The sequence below is a fragment of the Tribolium castaneum genome, chromosome 1, assembly GCF_031307605.1.
Source record: "Tribolium castaneum strain GA2 chromosome 1, icTriCast1.1, whole genome shotgun sequence".
In the NCBI taxonomy this organism is placed as follows: Eukaryota; Metazoa; Arthropoda; class Insecta; order Coleoptera; family Tenebrionidae; genus Tribolium; species Tribolium castaneum.
The window spans coordinates 23,451,461-23,472,473 of record NC_087394.1 but is presented as its reverse complement, the minus strand read 5'-3'; the positions used below and the strand labels follow the sequence as shown (position 1 = coordinate 23,472,473).

General features: G+C 32.6%; 1 protein-coding gene and 1 non-coding gene across 2 annotated transcripts in view; one reads left to right on the top strand and one right to left on the bottom strand.

Moving 5' to 3' along the window:
- robo1 (roundabout 1) overlaps positions 1 to 21,013 on the bottom strand; it is a 476,471-nt gene that overhangs the window by 245,751 nt on the left and 209,707 nt on the right. The window lies entirely within an intron of this gene.
- On the top strand, positions 1,627 to 2,262 carry LOC107397543 (uncharacterized). The gene is made up of 2 exons (XR_010334297.1): positions 1,627 to 1,990; positions 2,048 to 2,262. It is a non-coding gene; the product is annotated as an uncharacterized LOC107397543 (transcript).

Sequence of the window (21,013 nt, the reverse complement as noted above, 5' to 3'; positions counted from 1 at the left end):
TATACCATAAATTTTTTGAAGGAACTAACATTTACTATCTATTACCAGAAACAATTGACTTTGTGAGAGTGGGATAGGGGTAAAATGACCCTTAAACTCTTAAAACCAACTTTCTAAAGTAAAAAGTCTTATCTACAATTAATCAATTTTGTCTAAGAAACTAATCTTATTTTAATCTGTCGTGGTATTAATACCATTATAATGTGTTAAAAGTTGCTGTAGCACTAAATAAAGTAATTACAGATGGAACATAACATAATCTTTTAAGAGAATAAGAGACAATTCTGTTTACAAATTGTTTACATTAAAAAGTCTTGGGGATTTAAAAGCCACTTCTAAATTGAAATTCATAATTAACATGTATAGGTTTGCTGATAATAGTAAACATTTTGTTTATAGAGTTGACCAGACAAATAAACAAAAGATATATTAATTTATTTAACAACAATAAACATAACAAATAACGAAGTGGCATCCCATAGTTTGGGAAGGACTGCTCCTCCCATTTTCTGCTACGCTTGACGGTTTTTTATTTTGTTTCACTCATTCGCATATTAACAACAAAGACAAAACTAGTAGCAGATGAGGAAGTATTATTTGATACATTTATACGACATTCGCCCAAAATTATAAATACTATACAATAAGTGAATTAAACCATTGTATATTTGCGAGAAGAAAATTTAATACCACGAGCGCAAGCGAGTGGATTAATTCTTCGAGCAAATTAATAGGTTTAATTCACGTGTCGTATATATTTTTTTATTCAATTTTGACCAAAATTTACCAAAAAATGCAAGAATATGTTAAAATTAACCGTTCGGTCTATTCGGAAATAAAATTAACTAGACGCCCTCTGGTGATGACTTTTGAACTATGTCGAAAACAGTAAAGAAATTTTCGTAATGCCACATTTAACTGACATTTAATGAATTGTTCAACAATTTTGCGTGTATAGTGTTAATTACTTACAATAGAAAGAATTACTTTAAAAGTACGTGGTGGTAAATACTAGCGTTGACTTTGGTTCTGTAGTTTTTCGTGGTATAAAGTGTTTATTGTTGGAACTTGAAAGTGGATAAAAAGTGAAAAATATTTAAATTTTGATTACGAAGTGTTATCAAACAGTTGTCTAATTGAAGATTATAAGTAATAGATCACAGCGAACACAAAGTTTGGCTCAAGAAACCAATAAATTAGTGAAGTGTGTGAATTTTAGGTTAGAATTTTCCACTGAAAAAATCATGAAATGCTGCGGTAAATCTACAAAACTACAATAAAGATTAACAACTGCTAATACATTTAAACGTAAATTATGCCAAAAGGTAGGCTTTTCAATGTCTTTGTAATAATTTTCCAATAAAGAAAGTGAACCAAATAGTCATTCGTTATTCGTGTTTTCCTCGTCATCTCTCATTTGTCAACATAAATTTTTTGCACCAAAGATACAATAGTCATTCCGCATAGGCAATGTAATAATTGTGAAGCCCCAAAATTCGTACAACACTCAAAATATCCGAATAAACATTTTCCCGCCATTTATGGTTACTGTTTTCGACCTAGCTCAGTGGCGCCCCCAACGGTAATTTTACTTCCGAATACAAATCATATCACATGCGAATCAAATTTCCATAACAACGAGTTGTTTATTTATTTGCAAAAGTGCGAGAATTGTAACGCGTATGGAAAAAATGGCTAGAATCAGCGATTTTAAAGAGGAAAACCAGGTTTTCGTGCCTGAATTGATCATTCAAGAAGCTTCAGAAGCTATAAATAAAGTGGTGCCAGCAAAATCTAAACAATTATACGAAAAAGAGTATTCAAATTTTTGTGAATGGAGGAAGCGGAAGGATGCAAAGGGAGTAGACGAGAGAATAATTTTGGCTTATATTTCTGAACGATCCAAAAATGCAAAATCTTCGTCATTGTGGGCGTATTATTCCCAACTGAAGAAAATGTTATCTGTTAAAGAAAATATCGATATGAGCAGGTTTGTAAGGATTATATTGTTTATAATAAGTTTTGAACTAATAAATAATTGATGTAGATTTCATCAGGTATCTGCTTTCTTAAAACAACACTCTGTAGGGCACAGACCAAAGAAATCTAAAGCCTTCAGCTTCGAAGAAATGGAAAAGTTTTTAGACACTGCTTCAGATGATGAATATTTGCTGCAAAAAGTGGTTCTAATTGTGGGAGTTTTTGGAGGCTGTAGAATTGGAGAATTGTAACATTTATTTTAAATAAAAGTATTTGTTGGTATTCATTAAAGTTATTTAAATCAATAGTGGAATAATTTTTAAATCACTAGTAAATTAAAGCCGTTTTAATTCACTAGTGAATAAATCACTACTTATACGTGTTACTATGGAATCAATAATGTCACTTTATAATGTCAAAATTGAATAAAAAAAATTATACTATTCGGAAGTAAAGTTACCGTTGGGGGCGCCACTGAGCTAGGTCGAAAACAGTAACCATAAATGGCGGGAAAATGTTTATTCGGATATTTTGAGCGTTGTACGAATTTTGGGGCTTCACAATTATTACATTGCCTATGCGGAATGATTATTGCATCTTTGATGCAAGAAACTTATGTTGACAAATGAGAGATGACGAGGAAAACACGAATAACGAATGACTGTTTGGTTCACATTCTTTATTGGAAAATTATTACAAAGACATTGAAAAGCCTACCTTTTGGCATAATTTACGTTTAAATGTATCAGCAGTTGTTAATCTTTAATTTTTCAGTGGAAAATTCTAACCTAAAATTCACACACTTCACTAATTTATTGGTTTCTTGAGCCAAACTTTGTGTTCGCTGTGTTCCATTACTTATAATCTTTAATTAGACAACTGTTTGATAACACTTTGTAATCAAAATTTAAATATTTTTCACTTTTTATCCACTTTCAAGTTCCAACAATAAACACTTTATACCACGAAAAACTACAGAACCAAAGTCAACGCTAGTATTTACCACCACGTACTTTTAAAGTGATTCTTTCTATTGTAAGTAATTAACACTATACACGCAAAATTGTTGAACAATTCATTAAATGTCAGTTAAATGTGGCATTACGAAAATTTCTTTACTGTTTTCGACATAGTTCAAAAGTCATCACCAGAGGGCGTCTAGTTAATTTTATTTCCGAATAGCTTGATTTTTATAGTGTCAGTTTGTAATCCCTTAACAAAACGTGACCTCGAAACCAGTGCGAGACTAATAACCCGTGTCCATCCCCGAATTGATTGAGCGATCTTTGCCCCGTCAAATTACCGCAATCTTAATAATGCACCCTTGTTTGTGCCTATTAATTTATCTATCTACCCTTCACCCAAAACTGCATAATTGATTTTTTATCTTTACACTTTACGATGTCGGTAAAACCCGGCAAACGTTGCACAATCATGCAACCCTCTCATAATAAATCGAATTGTTGCTCCAAGAACAACAGTAAATTTGTCAACAATCACTAATGAGCTCCTCAAACATGAATTACGATCTCGCATTAATCATTACGCCGTAATTGATGTATCAAGCAGCGAGGCATCCAGCTTTGTACCCTAATTAGTCATCCGAACGTTTCAATTTTTGGAGATTCGTCGCGAAAGGATAATTTTTCTTTGTGTGAATTCGAGCGCTGAAATTGACTCGCTGGTTGGTATTTTCAGCAGATGGGTGCTTCGCACGCGAAATCGTAAATTGGTCGACTACACGATGACATTCCTGTTTGGTTTTATTTATGGCGTAATTATATTTCGTTATCTCGAAATCAGTAGGCTTTTATTTGTTGTGTTGTATAATAGCGAGAATTTTTATGCTTTTGTGCCATGCGAGAGTGTGAAAACGGCCAGGGGTTAGAGCAAACAGAATTTAGAATGGCTGTTTAAGCCACGGGGAGGATAGATTAAAAAAAACAGAACGTATTCAATTTTCAGGGATTTTTTTTCATAGGCCTAGATTGCCGGTTGCTGTGTGTTTGGCTAATTAGGGTAAACACCAGAGTTATTGATTTGGGGATGTAAACATCGTCGAAAGGGGTAAAAGGGCGGCTTTGTTGGAAGTTAACGTGCAAGTCTGGAATAGTATTTGTCACTGTTGCGAAGACATTGATGAATGTGGTCGACATCGATTGCTTCACTCTTATCGACAACTTCACAATGGAGACACTTTGCTAGACACGGTGTAATAAATCAGAGGAAATCTGAAAACGGGATCACCCTTCTTCCGGAGCGACACGAGATGCGGAGGTCGAACGTGACAATTAGATAATAATAAAGAAAGTTTGGGAAAAGGGGAAAAACACCACAGTGCAAACACACGCGAAAATAACCCTCAAATAATCAGATAAACTTGAACTTGGTCATTTTTGTTTAAAAATAGCAACAACAGTCAAGAACTTATATTTTTAACAGTATTTCCTCCGCCATCCCAATATCAATTATATGCAGTCAAATAAAAAATATAATTTTAGCTTGAGTTTTAGGCAAAAAACAAGCAGTAGGATTTGTTGAAAAAAACCGCTTTTAAATTTTCAAATTATAAGTTTTTTAATAATAATTTGTAATTTGCCGCCATTTTGATGCCTTAATAGGCATATTAAAAAAGGCAACGTCATCAAGTGCGATGTCATAATAGTCATTATTTGACGGTACATTTTACGAAAATTTTTAGCTTGGCAGGAAGTTATTTAACGAGTGTAAATCGGACCGTTTATTTCAGTGAAAACGAGTGGTTTATCATCCACGAGGTGAAATAAATGAGCCGATTTACACGAAAACGAGTTGAATACAACATTTTATTCTTCGAATAGACTCAACGAGGCTTAAAATTGCTTTAAATATATTAAAAATAATCTGGCGATTCGTATTGAAAAATGCCAAACAGTTTTAAAAACTTTCTTACACAGGAGAAAAACTGTAAATGTTGACAGTGTCGAAGAATAAAGAACTAAAAATGTCTCTGTAAAATGACCGCTATAATTTTAAGCAAAAAATTAAAAAATTTAAATGTACAAAACTAGCCAAATCCCTACAAAAAACTGTGTAGCAAATTTTCTACTATAAAGTGTTCAGAAATGGCTGTTCATCAAGTCACCTATGAAATATGAACGTATAGTGTGCCGCTTAGTTTAAACTGTCAAAGTGGCAAATCCGTTAAAAAGGCTTCGAATCTAGAAACGAAAGAATACACAACAAAGAAAGTCACGGAAATAGAAAACACAAATGAAGACAAACCCTACACTTGAAACATCTTCGCCGAAAAATGCAAAAAAGTAAGTAAAAGTTAAATAAAAAAATTGACAAAGATGACAGTACTCAGAAAGTATAATTAGTATTATTTGTATTTGGACAAAGCGGCACATTGAATGTGAATTCCATAATCGACTTGATGAACAGACATTTTTGAACACTGTACATTTTGGCAAAATTGTTTTTTTTTTTGAAAATCATCTACAGTAAAATCTCCTATGGGCGGACACCGACGGTGACATGTCCGGTTAATGGATATGTCCACTGAAGAGAAATAATTAAGTATACGAGTACATAGAAACAAACTACCTAAAAATAATTCATTAAAGAAGTTAGTAGCATAATACTATTTGGTACAATAACAATACTTGTCAACTAGGTACTATTTCTTGAGAAAGAATAAGATTTTTTTTTAAATTTGCTACATCAATACTCACAAACTCGCCAAAAATGTAAGTAGTACTTAAACTTTAATAGGTATATAGTGACGACTCCAAACTTTCCTAGCCATCCTTTAGGTGCCTTTCATCTCGACATTGCATTTAGAACCAATAGAAAGTTATAAGTTGATTGATCTATTTTCAATCTCTTACTCTTTAAAAAAACTTAATTTTTTCCAATTCAGATTAAACTATAAAAGTAAACATACTCTTGTGGTGAACCCATGAGATTATGACATTAAATAGAAGTGGAAACGAACAAAATAGTTAAAAAAAATGAAGGATTAAAGATGAAATAAGAAATATGTTCCATCCATAACTTTTCCATCTATAATGAGATTTTTGCTCCTATTTTTGTTTTTTTTCTTTAATGTTAGCAACCGCCTTTTTTAGTTATAGTATTTACTACGAAAACACTATACCTGTGTATAAAAAATAAAATGATAAAAGTACTAACGAATGCATATACACACCATTATAAGACTTACTGCAAATAAAAACTACTGCAATAATACTTATAATTTTAACCTCTTCTGAGGTGTGAATATAAATCAATTTGAGACTGAAGTTAAAATATGTACCAGCTTATGTGATTTTTTAAGTTTTTTGAGGATTTCCCATAATTCATAATAATAACATTAATAGCAATAACACGCGCGCGCATAGCTTCCGAATTGCATTATCTGCGTCCGTTCATTGGAGCGTTCGCTTAAAAAAAATCTGTTTCATTTAAAATGAGTTATCTTCAAATGGGGCTAACAAAAATATCCGTTTGTCAGAAGGGTTTGCTTCTAGGAGGTGTCCGTTGATAAAACAGTCGGAAGAAACAAGTATTTTCTGAGTTGTTACAAGTGAATATTTTAAATTTATTTGTGGCCAAAAATCGTCTAAACTAGAGCAAGTAACGCATTTTTTTCAAAATACATTTCTAATTTAGCACCTAAAGAAGTCTTAATAATGTTTCAGAAGTACATTCAGAAAAAATTACATATTTCAGATCACATAATTTACCGATTTTTTAATCATGTGTGATGAATTTTTTGATTAAAAAAGGTATTAGCAAGTAAATAAACATAAAACAGTTGTTAATAATAAGAGTGCGAAAACACATGCTTAAAGTTCGAGAGCTGTCGTTATGCAACGAGCGCATGCGAGTTGCATGCCTAGACACCCAAGAACTACAATCGTTTTCCCAATAGTGTTATTCAATTTTTTTTTTTTTGTTGGAACATTTGACTTTATAACACTTTCCTATGGGAAGCGTATTTTAAAATAGTGAAAACATTAATTTAAAACACGTTGCTATATACTACAGAAAGCGTGTTTTAAAATAGTGTTTATAATCGAGGATTCAGATATTAAAAAGAATAAAGCTTAAAATGTTATAAAAAAATTAATATTTAAAATAATGGTACCTCGTTCACTCTGTCATAGCGAGCTGTGTAAAAATATGCATCAGCATTTAAACAACGTCTGGCAATAGGTTAATTCTGGTCGTAATAGAAGTAATGCTTTAAATTTTCGGAAAACAATATTCCTATATGAGACAATACACAATTTACAAAAATTGCACTAAATCCAAGACTTAATTAAAATATTGCCGCTAAGGGAAGCGTATTTTAAAATAGTGAAAACACGTTGCTAGAGGAAACGTGTTTTAAAATAGTCTTTATATCTAGACTTCAAGTATTAAAAAGAAGGCTTAAAATGTTGCCAACAAAAAAATAATAATAATTTTATTAAAGGTATATGAAATAAATGTATTAGTCAACTAGTCTAATTAGATACAATATCAAAAAAGATAATTGGCAATAAACAATGTCATATTGGTTAAACTATTTAATTAGAGCATGATTAAAATTGCAAAATATGTTATTTCGTAAAAACTGTGAGGCGGAATTCGTTATTTCGTTCGCTGGCCCCACATTTAAAAATAAAGCGATTAGCGTAAATTTTCTTCCCTTTTCCTGTCGGTAGAAATCCGTTTGGCTCGAAATTATAAAATCGGCCCGAATTTATGGCCGGTTTTGTTCCGGTTTCCTGTTGGTCCCATTCCACATTCGTCCCAAGCTGCACACGTGAAAATTGCCCTCATAGATCATTTCGTTAAAATTTTGATTAAATTAAACGAATTCCGTGAAAATGAAGAAGCGTCGCGCTAATCACAGCCCCGGAAACCGCTGATAAACGATCCTGTTACGATTTTAAATTAAACTCGCGTCCAATAAATTAATCCGAAGTGACACGGCCGAATTCGTGGCGATAAATCAGCTTTTTCAATTTTATCGCTCGGACAGATTCGATATCCAAATTACTTGAGCGAGCGCTTTTTTAGTGTTAGTTTTATTATTTGGAATCGTCTTCGGATCGGAAAGTCGTAAATCTGGAGCGATAAAATCATTAGCGAAATGCATTTCCTGTGGCTAATGGCGGGATAAATTATGTTTAATAATTATATTTCGCGACGAGATTATCGACCACTGCGGGCGCAACTCCGACAGGAATTTATGAAATTTTCGATATCGAGATTACGGGACGCTAATCTAGGCCATTTAATGGGATTCTATTTTACACGCTGCTGAATATTACATGAAACAATGACATTTCCAATGTAGATCCTGCGGATAATTTATTTAAAAGTGCGAGCGAGGCTAAATTGTTTAGAGCGGCGAATGCATCAAACGCTTATGAATGATGAACACAACAAAACTCGAGTCTTTCACAATTCCAATTTCTCGCGCAATAACTCTTTTCATCTTCTCCGAGACGTTGTTTACCGGACATTATTGAAAATGTTTCCGGACGTTTGAGAGAATCGCTTTGGCAAGTTGGCAAAACTCGACTTCAGACGTTATGAATCTTCCAAGACATAGGGCTTGCTTAATATCACCTTAGTTTACTGCAATAACACCGTTGCTAAGGCTACCAACTACCCTTGCAATCACCCCCAAGATTTATATTTATTCTCGACGGGATGCGAGGGTGGGCTGCACTGGCCTGCATTCACTCAGCCTCAAACCTGATAAGAAATAACGTCACATCAGATAAAGTGGCCATGGCCACCCTGAACACTAATCTGATAGTGAACTTGAATTTGGTTTTGTATTTATTACGCCAACCGACGAATTATTATTAGGAATGATTAAACCGATCGATTTTTTTTGACGTCAAAACGACAGATTCAGTGATATCTTTAATTTTTACTTTTTTGGATTTTGGATTTGCACCTTCCAGTTCAAAAATCGATAACTATGCAATTTTTAAATATTTGGAAATATTTTTTAGGTCATTTGAAAAAGGAAGCCTAGATCTTTTCTTTGCTGTTTTCAGATTTCCGAAAAAGAGAAACAAACTTCAAATTTTTAAAGTTAATTTGGAAAACTTTTAGCACCTATAACTCATTTTTTTCAAATGAATTGCCAAAAGTTTTATTCCACTAAAGGCAGAGAATTTAATTCCGCATCGATCTGTATTAACATTCCCTATATTTATGTTTAATAGTTTTTAAGTTACAATAACTTTTTGATGGGACTGAGAAATTTATTAGTCATAGGTTTAGTCTCATATTTTGCCATGGAAACGAAAGAAAAAATGTGAGAAATTAAAGTTTTTTATACCGAGATTTAATGAATTTATTATGTTTTTCGGAGTTGGATAACAGAGAAACAGAGTTTATAGTTTAAGTTTAATCAGAAATATTTTTACGACAAACTATGCAAAAATAAAGAAATTTCTTACAATGACAAAAAACCTACATAACTTAAAAATTATCACAGATAGGTAAAGGAAATACTAATACAGATCGATGCAGAACAAAATTTTCCTCCATCTAGTAAAATAAAAATTGGGACATACCATTTGAAAAAATTAAGTTATGGATACTTGAAATTGTCTAACCTTAACCTTAACATGTTTGGGTTTATTAACTTTATTTCCACTTTTGAACAGACTGAAGAACCGATTAGGCTTTCTATTTTAATTCTCCAAATATGATTTTGAAATCTCTAAAGCTAAGCGAGTTACCGAGTTTTTAGGTGACAGGTGAAAATACAAAAAATTTTTAAAAATTCTAAGTATCTCGAAAACGTTTAAACTTAGGTATATTGAAAGCTGATAAAAACTCTCTTTAAATAACTGAATTAATCAAAAAACGCAGTGAAAAACATAGCATTCTATTTTAAAATAAGAAAGTTCATAGCGACTTTCGGTGCTGCCATCTTGAAAATATTTTTATTGTTGAGCAGAAGTCAACGGATTATAACTGAGTACCAACTTTCAGATAAATATCTTTATTAGAACTCTTAATACTTCTAATGTGGGGTTTACGCGGATGTATTTTGCACAGTAAAATATTTAAAAGAGTAAAGTACGCACAGTATTTTTTTTATATTTGTTCAGTATAAAGTGCTCAGTAAAAAAATCATATTTGCACAGTATCTAATTTCAGTTTGCACAGTTTAAATAATAAACGCTCAGTAGCTAGCCTCCAGGTTAGAGCTTCGCCCCAGCGAACTAAAAAGAAACATACCCCTCGAACGATTAAACTCGAAAATGTAGAATTCTAGACTCACCAGTTTTGAAAAGTAGTATATAAATTGTTACTTCTGGGCCAGGACATTTGGTGTCTTAAAAAACAAGGCAAAATCTTACAAATTTAGCTGTTTTCCCAAAAGTAAACAACCGAATAGGGCCTAAAACCTCTCAAAAATCATTAATTTTTATCAACCCCAAAAGTTCCCAAATGTATGTAGGCCACCAAAAATTGGGCACACGAAAAACAGGGTAGAATCCTACAAATTTAGTGTTTTCCTAAAAGTATCCATCCGAAAAAGATCAAAAAAACTTACAAAATGCCTTGATTTTAGACACCCCAAAAGTATCTCTTCATTTCTGGACCAAGCCAATGAACGTGAAAAGTGGAAATGAAGTTAATAAACCCAAACATGTTAAGGTTAAGGTTGGACAATCCATAACTTAATTTTTTCAAATGGTATGTTCCAATTTTTATTTTACTAGATGGAGGAAAATTTTGTTCTGCATCGATCTGTATTAGTAGTTCCTATACCTATCTGTGATAATTTTTAAGTTATGTAGGTTTTTTGCCATCGTAAGAAATTTCTTTATTTTTGCATAGTTTGTCATAAAAATATTTCTAATTAAACTTAAACTATAAACTCTGTTTCTCTGTTATCCAACTCCGAAAAACATAATAAATTCATTAAACCTTGGTTTAAAAAACTTTAATTTCTCACATTTTTTCATTCGTTTCCATGGCAAAGTATGAGACTAAACCTATGACTAATAAATTTCTCAATCCCATCAAAAAGTTATTGTAACTTTAAAACTATTAAACATAAGTATAGGAAGTGTTAATACAGATCGATGCGGAATTAAATTCTCTACCTATAGTCAAATAAAACTTTTGGCATTTCATTTGAAAAAAATGAGTTATAGGTGCTAATAGTTTTCCAAATTAACTTTAAAAATTTGGAGTTTGTTAGTCTTTTTTAGAAATTTGAAAACACCTTTTTCAAATCATCTAAAAAATATTTCCAAATTTTAAAAAATGGCATAGTTATCGATTTTTGAACTGGTGCAAATCCAAAAAAAAAATTAAAAACAAATATTTCGTACACCGCTAGGATGTAGGGAGAGCTTATGAAAACTACTTCAAAATAACTCTATTAATTTTAAAAAGCATTAAAAAATATAGCTTTCTTTTTAAAATAAGAAAGTTGATAGCGACTTCCGGTATAATCGGAAAATATTTTCATTGGGCAGTACCTGAGAGATTATGGTTGTACACAAATTTTCAGATGACTACCATTATTAGAACTTCCAATACTTCTAATGTGGGATTTAGACGAAACAGCCTGTATATATTATATCATAAACACCGATCACTTCTAGTTTTTTTACTGTGCAAAAATTAATTAAATACTGATCATTTATTATTTTATACTGGTCAAAATCGGATTTATTCCTGATCGCTTTATTACTACCCTTTTCCATTTCTCACTGCAAACCGTAAAAATCAAGTCGAACGTGCCTTTAGCCCAAGTCGCCCCCTGAAAACTTCCCTTCATGTCAATGGCATGACAGGAGCAAACTTGCGTTTCCAGTCGGATTTATGACACGTCAGGTGGAGTAAAGCCCACCCTCTCATGTTTTGCATTTATTTTTGTCATCTTGGAGGGTTATTAGACGCAGCTTTTTACAAATGTTGCCTAATCCCGAAAGCTGAAACTTGGCACTTCGTAATCCGGAGCTGACCGCATGAATTTGCCGCCCTCTCTTAAGTTAACCCCGAGCGACCCTCGTCACAACCAACTTACCACTTTGTTATAGGATTGTACGGTGTTATTAACCCTTCAGGACAAAGGAAGTATCTGTAATCGGGATGGAAATGTAGGTTACGATGTTGACGACGAACTGATTAAACTGATACGTCTTTAGGAGATGAGGGGTTGAAGACTTACAAACTATATATAGCTTATTGTAAAGGCATAGAAAAAATCAGAGTTTACTTTGCACTCAAAAAACCGAAAAACATGGTAATATTTTTGATATCTTTTTTTAACAAATGAAAGAAAATGTTTATTTGCATAGGAAAAATGTGACAAAAACTAATATTTTTTAAATAATTTTTATAATTACATGTAGTAGAAATAGCTTGTTCAGGATACTGTGAGTAATTCCTGGAGTTTTCCACAAATATGTATAATGAAGGAATTATAGCACTACCTTTCTCCTAAAAGTAAAAAAAGGATTTTCAAGAAAATGAAAATAAATATTAAAAAATTATATTCAAAATACTATGTATGTATTTGAATAATGAGAACCAAGTTTTCAGAAAATACCTATTTCATTCCAGAAGAATGCGGACTTTGAAATGACATTCTGACAAATGTAGGTCCAATAATTTCCATATTCCAGTTTAGAGAAACGACAATAATTTGACTCCAGAACAAGCCATTGCAAATAAAGAAAAGAAACAAAAGTCAAATCTGTAATAGTTATTTATTTAACGAGTTTGAGTGTAAATCGGACGTTTTATTTCACAAGTGGATTATTAAACTACGAGGGAAAACGAGTGGCTAATCATCCACGAGATGACATAAATGAACCGACTTACACGAAAACAGTTGAATACAACAATTTATTCTTCAAATTAGTCTCAGTAAGGCTCAAAATTGCTTTAAGAGTGTTACAAGTAATCTGACGTTTCGTATGAGAAATGCCAAATAGTTGTCAAAACTGTCTTGCACAAGAAAAAAAACAGAGAATTTTTGACAGTGTCGAAGAATAAAAAATTTAATATTATCTAATTTTATCTGTAAAAACTAATTTTATCAACTGATACAAAGGCAATTATTTCCTTATTTCTGAGAGAAATTGTTATTTTATAACCTGGAAACCCTTTGAGATGATATAGGAAAAAATTCTCAAGGATAAATCGTTTTTTATATAGTTACTCTACAACCAATATTATTTACCTCAAATTTTACATTGGGTATAGGTATTTTATTTTTTACTGGCAATCTATTTGTTTCATTTTAAATTCCATATTATTATTGTCTCCAGATAATGACAGGTGTAATATTGAATACTGAAGCAACAGCTGTGTTTGTGACTGTATTCAACCTCAATTTGCAACATCTACTAAAATTCGATGCACTAATAAACCGTTTTCATCGTTGTCCCAGTATTTCTATAAAGTACATAAATTTTGATCAACCCTTAATTCACTTGAGAAAATAATTTCCGGTTTCGTTTTCTTTTAGTTTTTGAATAAATGTATGTTTTTCACTTTTCTTGCTTGAATATCTAACGACACATCAACCATAATATACAGGCTGCTCAAAAACTGGCGCACCAACTCAGTGGTACGTTATTAAGAAGCAAGTGCAGATTACAGGAAAAATGTTGAAAAAATTTCTAAAGTCATCTTTTAAAAAATCTCTAGTTACAAACTTATTGTGTTAACTTTTTAGTTCTCATTATTTTTTAATGTTTTTTATGTTTCACACTAGGTAATCGTTCCTTAACAAAACGATGAATAATTATTTTTAAATTTTTTATCAGATCTTAGCAGTTTTTTTAATTTAAAAAAATTTAAATTTATCAAAAAATCACAATGTGTAGATGTGCCAACACTGGGAATTATTTCCTAGAAAACCGTTTCAAAAATCATTTATTTTTATTATTGATCAAATTCTATTGCGATCATGTTAGACAACGTTGCCACATATCATTTATCTAAAATCTGTTATTTATCAATAACTTTAATACAAAGAATTTTTTTACTATTTTTAGCTTTATATGTAACCACTTCTTTACCACACACCACTGAGTTGGTGCGCCAGTTTTTGAGCACGCTGTAGAATTCGAAAAAATGCATAAAATATTTTATATAGTTTTCCACATTAACATATTATCCTGCGCTGTTATAAAAACACCAACGTCGCATTTTACCGAATTATTTTTTTAAATAAGATTGATAAAATTGTAAAATAGTTATTAATGATTAGAGATCTCTCATTGAAAATATAAATTACATTAGCTATTATGTTTTTGAGATGCATGAATCATTTATAACAGCCAATTTTCAGAGAAAATGCGACGTTGGCGTTTTTATAGTTTTGAAACAGCTAATAATTACTTTTAATAATTTTTAATTAAGTAATCGTTTCCTAAAACTATTATTAATATATTGGTTTTTATACAAACTTTCTCAATATTTTCGTTTCGAATTAAAAAATAAGCTACAGTCAATTTTTTAAAGTCCCTGAAAATTAGCTATTATACAGGGTTATTCACGACTAACCAGATAAAAAGCGCAGCACACAATACATTTTATAAACGTAAGTGGATTATTGTTTCTATATCATCCATCATTAATCTAATCATTTTTTTATAATAAACTAAGAGCCGTCAAATTGGCATTACAATAAATAGTATTTTTTTAATTATGGTTGGTGTAGTTTTTTACCCAAATTTTTCAAGTTGTACAATAACACATCAAGCTATTTTACGTCCACTTACGTCCCGATTGCCAAAAATGTCAAATCTGGTGTCAAATACAGAATACAGCTAGTTTCGAAAGTGGTTGGACATGAACTTTTAGGTAGATACAGTCAGGTCTTCATCAGGATTTTAATACAGACAGTCTATTGTTTAAAAAAATGATCTAGAGACTGCTTTTGAAACGTCGGAATATAGTTCGTAAAACTCAAAATTTTCAACTGATTGCCCACTTAGATTCGTTGCTTTGTAAAGTGTATTTTCTATTTGACATGGTTAGGCGCGTAGCCTGTAGAACTCAATTTTAAGCTTTATTGTTGTTTAAACCAATTAGAAAACTGAAGAACATAATTTTGTTCAAATAAGTATTTTTTTGTTTACAGTAATAACTGGTCATGTTAACAATAAATAATAGTTATTTATTTAACGAATCTGAGTTTAAATTGGACGCTTTATTTTACGAGTGGAATATTAAACCACGAGTCCAAACGAGTGGTTTATAATCCACGAGGTGAAATAAATGAATCGATTTACACAAAAATTTATTTTTATTTTTAAGTTCCAAGGTGAATTCGCAACACGTAACCAAGTTCTGTTAATATTCACAGTTTATCTTTTGCTTACAATAAGCTTTTCCAATTTAGTATTTCCTTACATATTTATGTGGTAAATTAAAAACAAAACCAAGTTTGGTCGATCGTTTGAGAGGAAGAGAGAATGTAGCTACTAAACCATGTTTCCGTTCAATTTTTCCAGCCTCCGTCTGTAGTTATTACTCCTGGTGATTGTTTTAATCTCGTTCCAATCACCACTACCATACATAACCATATTTATAATTACCGCTTCAGGTGTTCGATCTTTCAACAAGTACAAAGAGAAATATTAACAAAAAGCCCACGTACTTTCCGATTTAGAAATATTTCTTTTCCTGCGAACAATAGATTTTATGAAAGCGCTTTATTTTTTCGTTTGCTTGTGTCGAGTAATAACTGCCTACTTAAATCAAATCAAAATAGCCCTCGCTCGAATAAAAATATAACAATGAATGCGTAATAAATTCAGATAAGATCGTTTAAACGGTTATAAATGCGCTCCTGGGGGCGAAACCGAACGAGTACCTAGTTCGACTCGAAAGCTCTTCATAGGTATTGTCCTAAGGCAGCTGGCGAGTAATTATAACATCGCCGACAGCCCCACCAGACTCATAATGAGGCAGACTCAGCGGCTATTACTCGCTAAAATTGAAATAATGATACTAGCGGCTCAAATACGTTTTCAAGACCAGGATGTATTCTGTGCATTTATTTAATTACCTTTCCGCTTTTTTACTACAAGCCGCTCATAAATTTACAAACGCCTGGAGTGACTCAAGCTTGTGATATTTCTATTAAAAGCCACTATCTCCCGTAGTCGTTTTTTCCAGTTCTCTTATTCAAATTTCTTTTAATAGCGACCGAAAGCTCGACTCTATTGTAATTTAAACGTGGTATAAGTTGGCCGCGAGGGAAATAAAATGCATTTATTCCGGCTAGATTGCGGCTGAAAGTTGAGCTTTTCGAGCTTTGTTTCATTTTAAAGTTACAAGATCTCATTTCGATATTAATTAAGCTGCCGCTATTAAAACTCGTTACAACTAAACGAATTGGATAGTCCCCTCCACTATAAATATAATTAAAAGCTCTGTCCGAATTTTCACGTGATTGAGCTTTGGCGACCAACAATGTATTTGCTAAATCCCGATCCCCGATTTAATTAAAAGCCTTAATCCGTTTTGTTTCTGTTTAAATAAATTGCTTCGAAACGTAAAAGTGGGTGATTTTATCGCGACGACGCCACTCTCTAATGTTAATAACTCAACTATCTTTATGACGCTGTCATATAACGTTTTAATTAAAATATTCATAAAGCTGGAGGACTAGCCGAACAATGGCGATTAAGATCTAATTAGGCTTTTTGTGTTGTTCAATCCACGGAGAGCTTAAAAGCTTCGCAAGCGACGAAAGACAGTCATAGGTTAATTACAAGCTGAAAGCTTCCTTCTTGCGCGAGTTTATTTAAAGAAAATTGACCGAAGAGTGTTGTTATGTCTGCGAAGAGCTTTTAATAATTCACATAAATCACTACTTGAGTTCAAGGAAAAATCCAATGAAAAATTTATTCTAAAAGCGCGATGAATTTTTAATTAGAACAAGAGTTAAAATCGAGTCGAAGGAAATATTTAATAGTGAGCTTTTAGCTAAGGAACGAATCGGAGGAAAGGGTTGGCGAGGGTCCGAAACGGGTTGACAGTTTTATTTTCACAACAATTTTCGGTAAATTTATTGTCTAAATTAATAATTATTTAATTACACCCACCGCCTCAACAATACAATAAACTGTAACTTATTTATTTAATGAAATTTTACGTTGACCGTTTGTTACGAATAATTAATTAAAACACAAATTTAACATTTCCCTTATTATGATTATAATGTTTAAAAATTTAGTTCTGATTCTTAAATAGCGCTTTACACCTCTTTCAAGTCAACAAGTGTAAATAAATCAATTGCTCTCTAACCGGTCTCTTGAGGTACCATTACCGTGGCTCCTGGCGACCTGTTCTTGGACACAATTTATACAAATAAACTAGAGGTGCCAGAAAAAATGTAAAAATTACGTCTCACACATGACGCTTTCTTTATCACTTTTGATTAAACCACAACTCATCGTTATTGCCAATTTTTTACTGTTTCTCTTCAATTTAGTTAATTCACAGTAAATTTTTATTTATAAAGTTAATGATAGTTTTGGTTTGGTGTTAAAATAAAAAAGTCTGCGGTCAAAGGAAAACGTTATAATGAAATCGTTTCTTAATGGGTGATTAATAATCTCAACTATCTAAGGCACTCACTCGCTATTGTTCGTTCGAGCTTTAAACAGGGGTCATTACTAATCGCCATGATTAACAAATTTGTTTATCATACAGGCTGATTATTTTAAGACCTACATTAGAAACTTTTTAACTTCTAATTAGCTGAATTTGTGTACAATCTAAATCGACCATTTTGAGTTCAACTTAATTATTTTTATAATGGCTGAATTTCGGAAACTACGAGAAATTGGTGTCAACTTTGAAATTTTTATTGCATTTTTGAATTCGCTTCTTAAAAATAAGTAAATGTACCCTAGTTGTTAGTACTTATCTGTCATAGTTTTTGACGCATGTCTCCAGGATTATCAACTGGCAAATTGCAAGGCTACTATGATTTTTTGAAAGTGATGATTAAATAATGATTATAAAACAGTTTTTTCAAATTAAAAGACTTTGTTTTATTAATGGCAACCAAAAGAACATAAATTTTTATGCCGACTTTCATTAACATCTTCTATATCTATCTCTTACAGTTTTTGAAATAATCGCAAAAATCTGAATTTTAGCTCATGATTTTTCTCATGATTCATTTATAATCGAGTAAACTTTCGAAAAATACGATAAAATTGTGGTATTAATTAAAAGAAATGTTAGAGTCGTTTACTATTTTCATTCAAGAAGTTCAAAATTCGATGGCAGATTGACTTAATTACTTTACATAATTGACCATATTATAAAAAACTATAATTGAATATTATTATTTTATTGCTTATCCAATAATGATCCAGCTAAAAACTAAAAAAATATTGAAGTTTAACAACTGTGGACCATTTTGCAAGATCTACTTGATTACCTACGAAAAAATTATGAAGTAAAACACGTTTTTTGTGATTTTTTTCAAAAACTGTAAAAGAAAGTATAGGACGTATTGATAAATGTCACCATAAATATAGATGTTCTTTCGATTGCCATTAAGTAAATAGGGTCATTTCATTTGAAAAAAACTGTGTTATAGCAGTTTTTTTATAACCATTTTGAGAAAATCAAACTAGCCATGAATTTTGACAGATGACAATTTTGAAAATTTAAGAACACTCTTCAAACTTTAAATTATCGAATGCAAAAAAAATACTCACTTACCGCAAAGCGTTCAAAAGCTGATATTTTAGATAAACCCTTACAAATGAAAATTATTACAAGAAATGATATATGTCAAAACCTATAACAGATAAGTACTAACATCTTGGGTAAATTTTACCTAGCTTAAGAAGGTGAATTCAAATATGCAATAAAAATGTGTGGTTACTAATTAAAATTTCAAACTTGGCGCCAACTTTTTGTAGTTCCGCAAACTCAGCCATTTTGAAGATAAGTTAGTTAAACTCAGAATGGCCGACTTGAACCGTATACAAAATTTCAAAGCCCTAGCTTTATTAGAATTTAAAAGTTTTTTATGTAGGCCCCAAAAAAATCACCCTGTATAGCTATAAATTATTGTTATTAATTTATTTAATAAAAACATAACACTAACAACTAAAAAAAAAACAATTACAACAAATTACATTTATGACTTGATTGAGGAAAAACACAATGAATTAGTTTTTAATCGCTTAATCTCAATTCCGTGCAGATTTTTTATTTACAAACAGTGGATTATCCCCATGACGTAATTTACTACTCCCAAAATAATGTGATTAAGCGATAATTCCGCTTCCTGTTCCTCGTCTGACGAAATTCGTTTCGCCCGAAATTATAAAATCGCCCTCAATTTATTTCCAGGTTCGGTTTTCCGGTTCCGGAGTTGGGGGCTTTCGCCGTCTGTTATTTCTGCATAATTTCATAAATTCTTTAGTGAGAACCACGAAATTTCAATTTAAAAAATTCGAATAGCAAGTGCAACAACTGTCTTTTCTCAGCTAGACTTTCCCGTAATGAGTCTATTCTAACAAGATTTGCGTCCGGAATCGAAAGAGACACGAGGGATGGAATAGACAATCTTCGATAAGTAAATCTAGTCTCGGATTGACTCATTTATTTCGTTTAGTGGCGCCTTTTCGTTTCTCCATCTCGTAAGAGAATCTGGCTTGCGATTCGGGAAACGTGCCGCTGTTTACTCGACTCACTATATGGGAAGTTAGGTGAACGATCAATCTGGAGGTTTCCCAGCTGCTGATTTATTCGGCGATATTTCAGAGTGCCTGCGTTGATCACTTGCCGGTATTGATTCGTTCGTAATTGTTTCCAGAGGGTTTTAAAAATAAATAGCCGAGCTTTAATTCAAATTGGATTGCTCAGTCATGCAGCGACCGGTGAGGAAGAAGCGTTTTTTGCGAGAAATGTGGAAAGATTCCGTTTGTTTTGATGTGGGAGTTAAGAAAGAAGGAGCGATTAGAAAAGAGGAAGGGAAAGTTCAATTTATCAGGAGACTTTATCCGGGACGGAGTCCCGTCTTTGTGTAATGTTTGCATTTATGGTAATCGAGAAAATGCACGTCGAGCCCCGCTTTTTCTCATTCAATGATGCTGAAAAAACTTTGATTAAAATTTCCTTTTCTCGATGAAAACGCGCTCACTCCTGGCAGGAGCCGGGCGCATCCTTTGTACCAGCAAAAACAAGTCATTATCCTGCGGGTCGCGCCTGAATGAGGGATGAAATTAAAAACCGCCATTGTAAGGGCAATTGATTAGACTACTAATTGCGACCGTGTTTAGACACCACTTGCCCTCAACAGCTGGGGTGTCTTAGAATGAACCCTTTCACATAAAACCGCGCTGATTGGTTTTAATTCAGACTGTTTGTAATAAAGTTACGAACTTATTCCCGAACAGAATTCCATTTACTTGATCATCTTCGGAAAGGGGAGTGAAAAAGTTTCAAGTATTTTAAATTAAAATGCATAAATTTACCGACACGTGTAAATTGCTTTTGTTAAAATCAAGTTCCTTACCCTCGGCCGTAAAATTTTACAACCCTTATTTCACTCCTTTAAGGGACGTCGCGACTCCTATTGATGAACTTGAGTCAAGTGAGAAGCGGCCGTAAAGTCGGTAATGACGTCCCGATAAAGCGGAATAGATCTATAATATCTATACTATCATAGTTTTGTTAAGGTTTGTTTCAGGAGTGTAGTAGGGTTGTAAAGTCGGGGCGCTTGGGAGCTGTTAAACTTAACAGAGGGGGCGCTCGATGGCCGTTCTGCTCCCGGAAGAAGATTGGGCTGTTTGGGCAGCAGGAAGGCGAAATAAACTCGCAAATTTTACTGCAGAATTCGCCAGTCCTGCAATGACGACGTCCTGCGACATTTACGCCGCTCGTAAGCCACGCACCTGATTTGATGTATCCGATGATTAGGTTTTTATAGTGTACATAAATAGACGGAGCGGCCGGATCCGGTCCTGAAAATCCGGGTCTCCGGAGTCTGGGGAATCACCATAGCAAC